The sequence below is a fragment of the Geotrypetes seraphini genome, chromosome 11 (assembly GCF_902459505.1).
Source record: "Geotrypetes seraphini chromosome 11, aGeoSer1.1, whole genome shotgun sequence".
NCBI classification, from domain to species: domain Eukaryota; kingdom Metazoa; phylum Chordata; class Amphibia; order Gymnophiona; family Dermophiidae; genus Geotrypetes; species Geotrypetes seraphini.
In genome coordinates, this window is record NC_047094.1 from 82,592,449 (window position 1) to 82,601,182 (window position 8,734).

Genomic DNA, 8,734 nt, shown 5'->3' on the forward strand with positions numbered 1-8,734 from the left:
GCATGTCCTGTGAGGATCCTCAGTTCAGATACCAAGCTAAGAAGCCAACCAGGGGAGGTGGGCGGGTTGTGGGAATATCTGCCTGCTGTCCCTGGATAACAACTGTTACGGTAAGTAACTGTGCTTTATCCCAGGACAAGCAGGCAGCATATTCCCACACATGGGTGACCTCCAAGCTAAATAAAAAGGGAGGAGGGAAGTTGGCAATTTACGAAAAAAGATTTTGCAAAACAGATTGGCCAAAATGGCCATCCCTCCTGGATAAAGTATCCAGACTGTAATGAGAGGTGAAAGTATGAACCGAGGACCAAGTGGCAGCCTTGCAAATTTCCTCAATAGGTGTTGATCTGAGGAAAGTGACAGAAGCCGCCATAGCTCTAACTTTGTGACCCGTCACTCGACCCTGCAGAGGAAGACCAGCCTGAGCATAGCAGAAAGAAATGCAAGCAGCCATCCAATTGGAGATGGTACGCTTAGAGACAGGACGTCCCAACCTATTCGAGATGAAAAGTTGAGGAGATGTTCTGTGAGGTTGAGTACGTTGAAGGTAAAACGCCAATGCACGTTTACAGTCCAAAGTATGCAGTGACGCCTCACCGGGATGAGAATGCGGCTTAGGAAAAAATACCGGGAGAACAATAGATTGATTATATGAAAATCTGATACTACTTTAGGTAAGAATTTTGGATGTGTACGGAGAACCACCTTATCATGGTGAAAAACTGTGAAAGGTGGGTCCGAGACCAACGCTTGCAACTCACTGACTCGACGGGCAGAAGTGAGGGCAATCAAGAATACAGCTTTCCAAGTGAGATATTTAAAATGAGCCAAGTCAATAGGTTCAAATGGAGGTTTCATCAGTTGAGCCAGAACAACATTAAGATCCCATACAACAGGAGGCGGTTTGATAGGTAGATGGAGATTAAAAAGGCCCTTCATAAAACGAGCAACCAAAGGATGTGCCGAGAGCGGTTTCCCATCCAGAGGTTGATGAAAAGCAGCAATCGCACTAAGATGAACTCTAATAGATGTGGATTGTAGGCCTGACTGAGATAAATGAAGCAAATAATCCAGAACTGAAGCCAAAGAGGAAGATTTCGGCTGAAGACGACGACCGGAACACCAAGTGGAAAATCTAGTCCACTTGTGGCCATAACACTGACGAGTGGACGACTTCCTGGAAGCCAGAAAAACATCTTGAACAGACTGAGAGAATTGAGAAGGATCTGTTATGCAGAAAGGAACCATGCCGTCAAGTGAAGAGACTGCAGGTTGGGATGAAGTAAAGACCCCTGACTCTGAGTGAGCAGAGAAGGAAAAACCGGTAGCAGAAGAGGTTCCCTGATGCTGAGTTGAAGAAGAAGAGAGAACCAAGGTTGTCGGGGCCACCGAGGCGCTATGAGAATCATCGTGGCATGGTCCGACTTTAGTTTGACAAGAGTTTTGAGAATTAGAGGGAATGGAGGGAAGGCATAAAGAAACTGATCCCTCCAGTCCAGAAGAAAAGCATCCGCCTCGAGACGAAGAGGTGAGAAAATGCGGGAACAAAACAGAGGTAGTTTGAAGTTGTTGGGTGACACAAAGAGATCCACCCGAGGAGTTCCCCAGCGAAGAAATACTTGACGAAGTGTGGGGGAGTTGAGCGTCCATTCGTGAGGTTGAAGCAGACGACTCAATTTGTCTGCAAGACAATTCTGTTGACCCTGAATATAGACAGCACGAAGGAGGATGTTGTGAGAAATCGCCCAATGCCACAACCTCAGAGCTTCCTGACAAAGGGAGTGAGATCCCGTTCCGCCTTGTTTGTTGACATAATACATGGCTACTTGATTGACCGTCCGAACCAGGACTACTTGGTTGTGAAGGAGGTGAAGAAAAGCTTTGAGAGCAAGAAAAATCGCTCTGAGTTCCAACAGATTGATGTGACATCGACGATCTGCGGTCGTCCACAACCCTTGAGTTCGGAGACCATCTACGTGGGCTCCCCAGGCGTATTCGGACGAATCTGTTGTGAGCACTTTCTGATGAGGAAGATGGTGAAACTGCAAACCTCTGGAAAGATTGGAAGAGAGCATCCACCAGCGGAGAGACTTCTTCAATAAAGGAGTCACCGCTATATGACGAGAAGGCGGATCTAGGGCCTGTTGCCACTGAGACACCAGGGTCCATTGAGGAATGCAAAGGTGGAGTCTTGCAAAGGGAGTCACATGAACCGTAGATGCCATATGCCCGAGGAGGACCATCATTTGGCGAGCCGTGAGAGTCGACAGGGAAGCTACGTGCTGACAAAGGCGTAAGAGAGTTTCTTGACGATTGAGGGGGAGGAAAGCTCTCATGTGAACAGAGTCCAAAACGGCGCCAATAAATTGGATCGATTGAGTTGGAACCAACTGAGATTTTGGAAAGTTGATATGGAACCCCAGACTTTGAAGAAAAGAAATAGTCTGAAGGGTCGCTTGAGTAACCCCTGGAAGAGAAGAGGCTTTGATAAGCCAATCGTCGAGGTAAGGAAAAACCTGGAGACCCCGAGCATGGAGGGCTGCAGCCACCACGACTAGATACTTGGTGAAGTCCCTGGGAGAGGTCGCCAAGCCAAACGGAAGAACCCTGTATTGAAGATGAAGGTTCCCCACCTTGAACTGGAGAAATCTGCGAAAATTCGGATGGACCAGAATGTGAGTATAAGCCTCTTTGAGGTTCAGTGAGCACATCCAATCTCCCTGATCCATAAGGGAGTACAAGACTGGAAGAGAGAGCATGCGAAATTTCTCTTTGACTAGAAATTTGTTGAGAGCTCGGAGATCCAGAATGGGTCGCAAATCCCCCGTCTTCTTTGGAACCAGGAAGTATCTGGAGTAAAACCCCAGATTGTGTTCGGAAGGACGAATCTCCTCCACCGCTCGAAGGCGAAGAAGTGCCTGAGCTTCCTGAAGAAGAAGGGGGAGTTGCGAGAAACTGGAAAGACACTCTCTTGGAGGGTGATCTGGAGGCACCTGAAGTAGGCGCAGAGAGTATCCCTCGCGGATGACTGTGAGAACCCAGAGGTCCGATGTAATGGTTTCCCAGACAGATGTAAAAAGGGAAAGGCGACCTCCGATGGGTAGGGAGGAGTTTGGATGCAAGGAGGTTGGAATGCTCACCACTGGACCATCAAAAAGACGGAGCGGGCTTGGTTGGAGCAGGTGTCTGGGACTTCTGAGGACGTTGTTGCTAGGGCCGTCTAGGCGGAGTGTGTGGCGCAGTGGTTGAAGCTACAGCCTCAGCACCCTGGGGTTGTGGGTTCAAACCCCACGCTGCTCCTTGTGATCCTGGGCAAGTCACTTAATCCTTCATAGCCCCAGGTACGTTAGATAGATTGTGAGCCCACCAGGACAGATAGGGAAAATGCTTGAGTACCTGATTGTAAAACCGCTTAGATAACCTTGATAGGCGGTATATAAAATCCTAATAATAAATAATAGAGAAAGCTGGCGTGGACTTCATAGGATAGCGACGAGCAGGAGGCTTGTAAGCTCTAGTCGCAGAGGGTTTCGGCTTAGGGCGAAGAAGAGAGGCAAAGGAGCGTTCATGCTCGGAGAGCCGTTTTGTAGCCGCCTCAATCGAGTCATCAAAAAGTTCTGAACCTTGGCACGGCAGGTTCGCTAAACGATCCTGTAAGTTTGGATCCATGTCCACTATTCTGAGCCAGGCGAGACGTCGCATGGCCACTGCAAACGCCGAGACCCTAGAAGAAAGCTCAAATGCATCATAAGATGCCTGCAACTTGAAGAGACGCAATTGAGAGAGAGATTGGATAATTTGTTTGTATTCAGAAAGGCGTTCTCTGGGCCAGTCTGGGCAAAGGGATGACAACTGCTTCAAAAAGTAATTAAAATAAGAAGTAAAGACATAGTTGTAATTCAAAATTCGGTTAGTCATCATCGAATTTTGATATAGTCTGCGCCCAAACTTATCCATAGTGCAACCTTCACGCCCCGGGGGGACTGTTGCAGACACCTTAGAAGGATGAGCCTTCTTTAGGGACGATTCCACCACTAAAGACTGATGAGAAAGTTGTGATTTCTCGAACCCTTTACAGGGAACAGTGCGATACCGAGACTCCATCTTCGAGGGGATCGCCGTCACAGAATAAGGAGTTTCCATATTCCGCAGGAAAGTCTGCTTCAGCACAGGTGTCATGGGCAGATGCAAGGTCTCCTTAGGAGGATGGGAAAGCTCCATATCCGCCAAATATTCTGGTGTGTACTTGGAATCAGAATGCAAGTCGATGTTAAGAGCCTGGCCCATGTCGAAAACAAACTTCGCAAAAGAAGAAGACTTCGACGTAGAGGCCTCCTGAGGGGAGGCAGAACGAGAACGAGGCGCCACTGAAAATGATGGGGAAGCCTCGCGTGAGTATTGAGAGACTGGCTCCGATTCGAGACGTAAAGTGATGGAGGATGCTCCACTGCCAGTCAAAGGCGGAGTGGTCGAATGCTTCCGCTTAAGACTCCGAGACGGAGAAGTACGCGGAGTACGAGGTTTAGAAAGAGGAGACAGATCTCTAGACAAAAGTCTCAAAGGCAGAGTCCTCGACCTCGAATGCCTCGATGAAACAGAAGAGGCAACCGTACTCTGAGAGCGATGTACATGCTTCGAAGGAAAATCCGAAGGCCTCGAGCTCTTCGAGGGAGGGATCTTCGAGGACTTGGACCGATGCTTCGATCGAGGTAAAGACATCTTAGAAGCTCGTTCAGGAGAAGAGTCCGACGAGGAGACCCGAGTCCGAGACCTGTGGCGAGGAGTCGGCCGACGAGACGCATGCTGCTGCTCAGGCTGGACTTGCGAAGACAGGGTCGAGGCTGGGATCAACTGAGCCACTATCGAGGAAATTTGCGTAGGATAGTGTAGGATATGCACAGAGGATGCCTAAACAGCTAGAATATAGAAGCCAAACACTGAGCTCTTCAACTCAAAGCTATAGAGGACAAAGGGGGAGGGGTAACTTGTACAGAGCAGCAGTTCCAACACCAACTACCTTACTGGGCAGAGTGCATGGGCCATGGTGCTCTTTTTCTGCCCTCAGTTACTGTGGTAGTATTTTCACTTGATATGCAGTGTACCTGTCAGCTTTGCACATAGTTACCAGAAGTAAAGGAAAGGAAAATAAAGAGATGCCTTTGCTATTAGACTAACAGTACATTTTTTTATGTTTTCAAAGTCAGAACCACCTTTTTTCAGGTCAGATATGAGCACAGTCTGACAATATCAAAATATATCTGTGTGTGCGCTTTGTTAATTCTCAGATGACAATAGTTAGGTAATGCTAGGGTACAAGTATGCACGAACACAGGTATCTAACTATCTAAACAGCACCTTCAATAATATTTTATCTGCAGACTTCAAAGCTCTGAATGGTTGATACAAGAGTAAATTCTCTCAGGGTTTCTGCAGATATCATTAGGAACAGGGTAGTTAGTCACCAATTTGAATATATAACCCAGCTTCACGTGGAAAACATCTTTTAACTCAGCAGAGACTTTTCCATTCTCTGGGAAAAAAAAGACCAACTTTGTGACTGATAGGGTGAAGTTCCTCTCCCAGGCTAGCGGAGGGAGCCTGAGCAGTTGAAAGAAAGAACTAATCTGCATACCATCCTGCAAGGGTTGCTGGGAGCTGTCCGCTCACCCTGAGGGGACAGTGGTGCTGAAAAGAACAAGTCCCAAGCAGAGAAAACCAGGAACTCCCAGCAGCCCTTGGGAGGAAGAATGCTGGCTTCCAGTAAGCCCAGTACCGGCTAGTGCAATAGAAGTGTTAACTGGTTTTAACAGAGGGTATGATGCAGCAGAGAGAGACCCTGCCCTGCATCACCTACCTGGTAGAGCTTGGAGGGACTAGAGAGCTCTCAAGCTTGACTACCAGTAGAGGGTCCAGAGAGTGTCTGAGGGACTGGGGGTGGGGGTGGTGGTGGTGGTGGTGGTGGGGTGTGTGTGTGTGGGGTGTGGTGGTGGTGGTGGGGTGTGTGTGTGTGGGGTGTGGTGTGGGGTGGGGGGGAAGTCCTCAGAATACTGCTGCGAAGCTGATCTTTGGAAAAAGTAAATTTGACCATGTAACCCCTTTGCTTCAGAGTCTTCATTGGCTCCCGGTTTATTTTTGAATTCAATTTAAATGCGCTTGTATTTCTTTTAAAATTCTACATGGTATCTTTAATCCTCTTATTCCTTTAAATTGTTGGCTATCTCTTGCAAAGGAGAATCGCTAAACATTCCAAAATAAACTCTCCCTTCCTTCTAAAAGTTTATTATTCAAGATTATTCATATTTTTTGATTAAACGCTTATCCGAAGGTACTAAGCGTTGTACAAAGAATAAAAAATAACAAGGACATTAACATTTTAAGAGATTAAACGTACATGATTCATTACGGGACATACTTGGGTAACTGCTTTATTAAGCCACAAGAAACAGTAGGAAAAAGGGGGAGAACTACAATTTTGAAGAAAAAGTACATAGAAGGTAAATACATAAGGGGGTGGGACGAGAAGGATTGCTGGCAATGATATATGTCAATTTTGGAGACTGCTAAAAATATCAATTTTAGAAACTGCTAAAATTGATATGTATTGTATTTTTAGTTAAAGGCATTGTATTTTCAGTTGAAGGCATCTTTAAAAAGAAAGCACTTTAAACTGCTTTTAAACTTCTGCAGATTTCGTTCAAGAGAATTCCAAGTCATTGGAGCTGTTACAGAAAAAATAAGAGCACGACGAGTTCCGATTATTTTCAGGGAAGGAACGTTAAGGGTGAACTGTGAAGTAGATCTAAGAGCTCTCGGGGGTCATACGGAATCAAAAGTCTATCTATGAATGCTGGGGCATTGGTTTGTATAGTCTTGAAAACAAGAAGAGCAATTTTATATGTTACTAGCTGGTGCCCCGGCGTTGCATGGGTATTTAATTATAGCAATAACACTGTAAATGGATTCAAATAAAGATACTTTATAGTGGTGAATGAAATTATTTTTTTACAGCTTTATAAAAAGTACAATATTCAAATTATAATGTGAAATGTTTGACAAAATGAATACAATACAACTAACACAAAACTTGATTATAAACAACATTTTTAGTTTCACCTCCAGGAGCAAGAACATATAAATTCTTGGGTGAAGAGACCCCCAGAACATATCACCCCAGGTAGTGAGGGATCTGCATACCAAGTTTCATTGAAATCGGTCAAGCCGTTTTTGATTTACTGTGAGAATGGCAGCTGTTTACATTTTTTCCATTGACATGAATGGGTGAAATCTGATTTTCTGTTTGTAGCTCCGCCCACGTGTGCAGGTGGGCCGCGAGACCCCCAGAACATATCACCCCAGGTAGTTGGAATTACTGTGAGAATGGCAGCTTTTTACATTTTTTCCATTGACATGAATGGGTGAAATCTGATTTTGTGTTTGTAGCTCCGCCCACGTGTGCAGGTGGGCCACGAGACCCCCAGAACATATCACCCCAGGTAGCGAGGGATCTGCATACCAAGGTTCGTTCAAATCGGTCAAGCCGTTTTTGAATTACTGTGAGAATGGCAGCTTTTTACATTTTTTCCATTGACATGAATGGGTGAAATCTGATGTTCTGTTTGTAGCTCCGCCCATGTGTGCAGGTGGGCCACGAGACCCCCAGAACATATCACCCCAGGTAGTGAGGGATCTGCATACCAAGTTTCGTTCAAATCGGTCAAGCTGTTTTTGAATTACTGTGAGAATGGCAGCTTTTTACTTTTTTTCCATTGACATGAATGGGTGAAATCTGATGTTCTGTTTATAGCTCCGCCCACGTGTGCAGGTGGGCCACGAGACCCCCAGAACATATCACCCCAGGTAGTTGGGATTACTGTGAGAATGGCAGCTTTTTCCATTGACATGAATGGGTGAAATATGATTTTCTGTTTGTAGCTCCGCCCACATGTGCAGGTGGGCCGCGAGACCCCCAGAACATATCACCCCAGGTAGTGAGGGATCTGCATACCAAGGTTCGTTCAAATCGGTCAAGCCGTTTTTGAATTACTGTGAGAATGGCAGCTTTTTACATTTTTTCCATTGACATGAATGGGTGAAATCTGATGTTCTGTTTGTAGCTCCGCCCATGTGTGCAGGTGGGCCGCGAGACCCCCAGAACATATCACCCCAGGTAGTGAGGGATCTGCATACCAAGTTTCGTTCAAATCGGTCAAGCCGTTTTTGCGTGATCGCGGCACATACACACACACATACATACCTCCGATTTTATATATATATAGATTCTACTAGTTGTTTAGCCCGTTACATTAACGGGTGCTAGCAGCCCTTCTCCCTTATTTTTACCTCCTCCCTGTCCAGCAACACCTCTCCCCCTTTCCCTGCTCCCCCCATATAGCAGTAGCCCTTCTCCTTTTATCTCCCCCTGTCCAGCAGCACCCCTCCCATTCCCTCCTCCCCCTGTCCAGCAGTAGCTCTTCTCCTTTATGTCCTGCTCCCCCTCTGTCCAGCAGTAGCCCCAGGAAAAGAGTGAGGATCACAGGACCAAAGCTTTTACTGACATCCAAGTAGGGGAAATCCACTCTCCCCACCTCCTTGCTCCTGCTGCACTTCCTCCTTGGCTATACACACGCGCGCGCACACACTTACATACAGCTCTCCGGCTCCTCGCGCCCCTCCTCCACATTCCACTTCTTCGGCGGGGGCCAACGTTTTCTTTATTTTGTTTTCTTTTCACGTG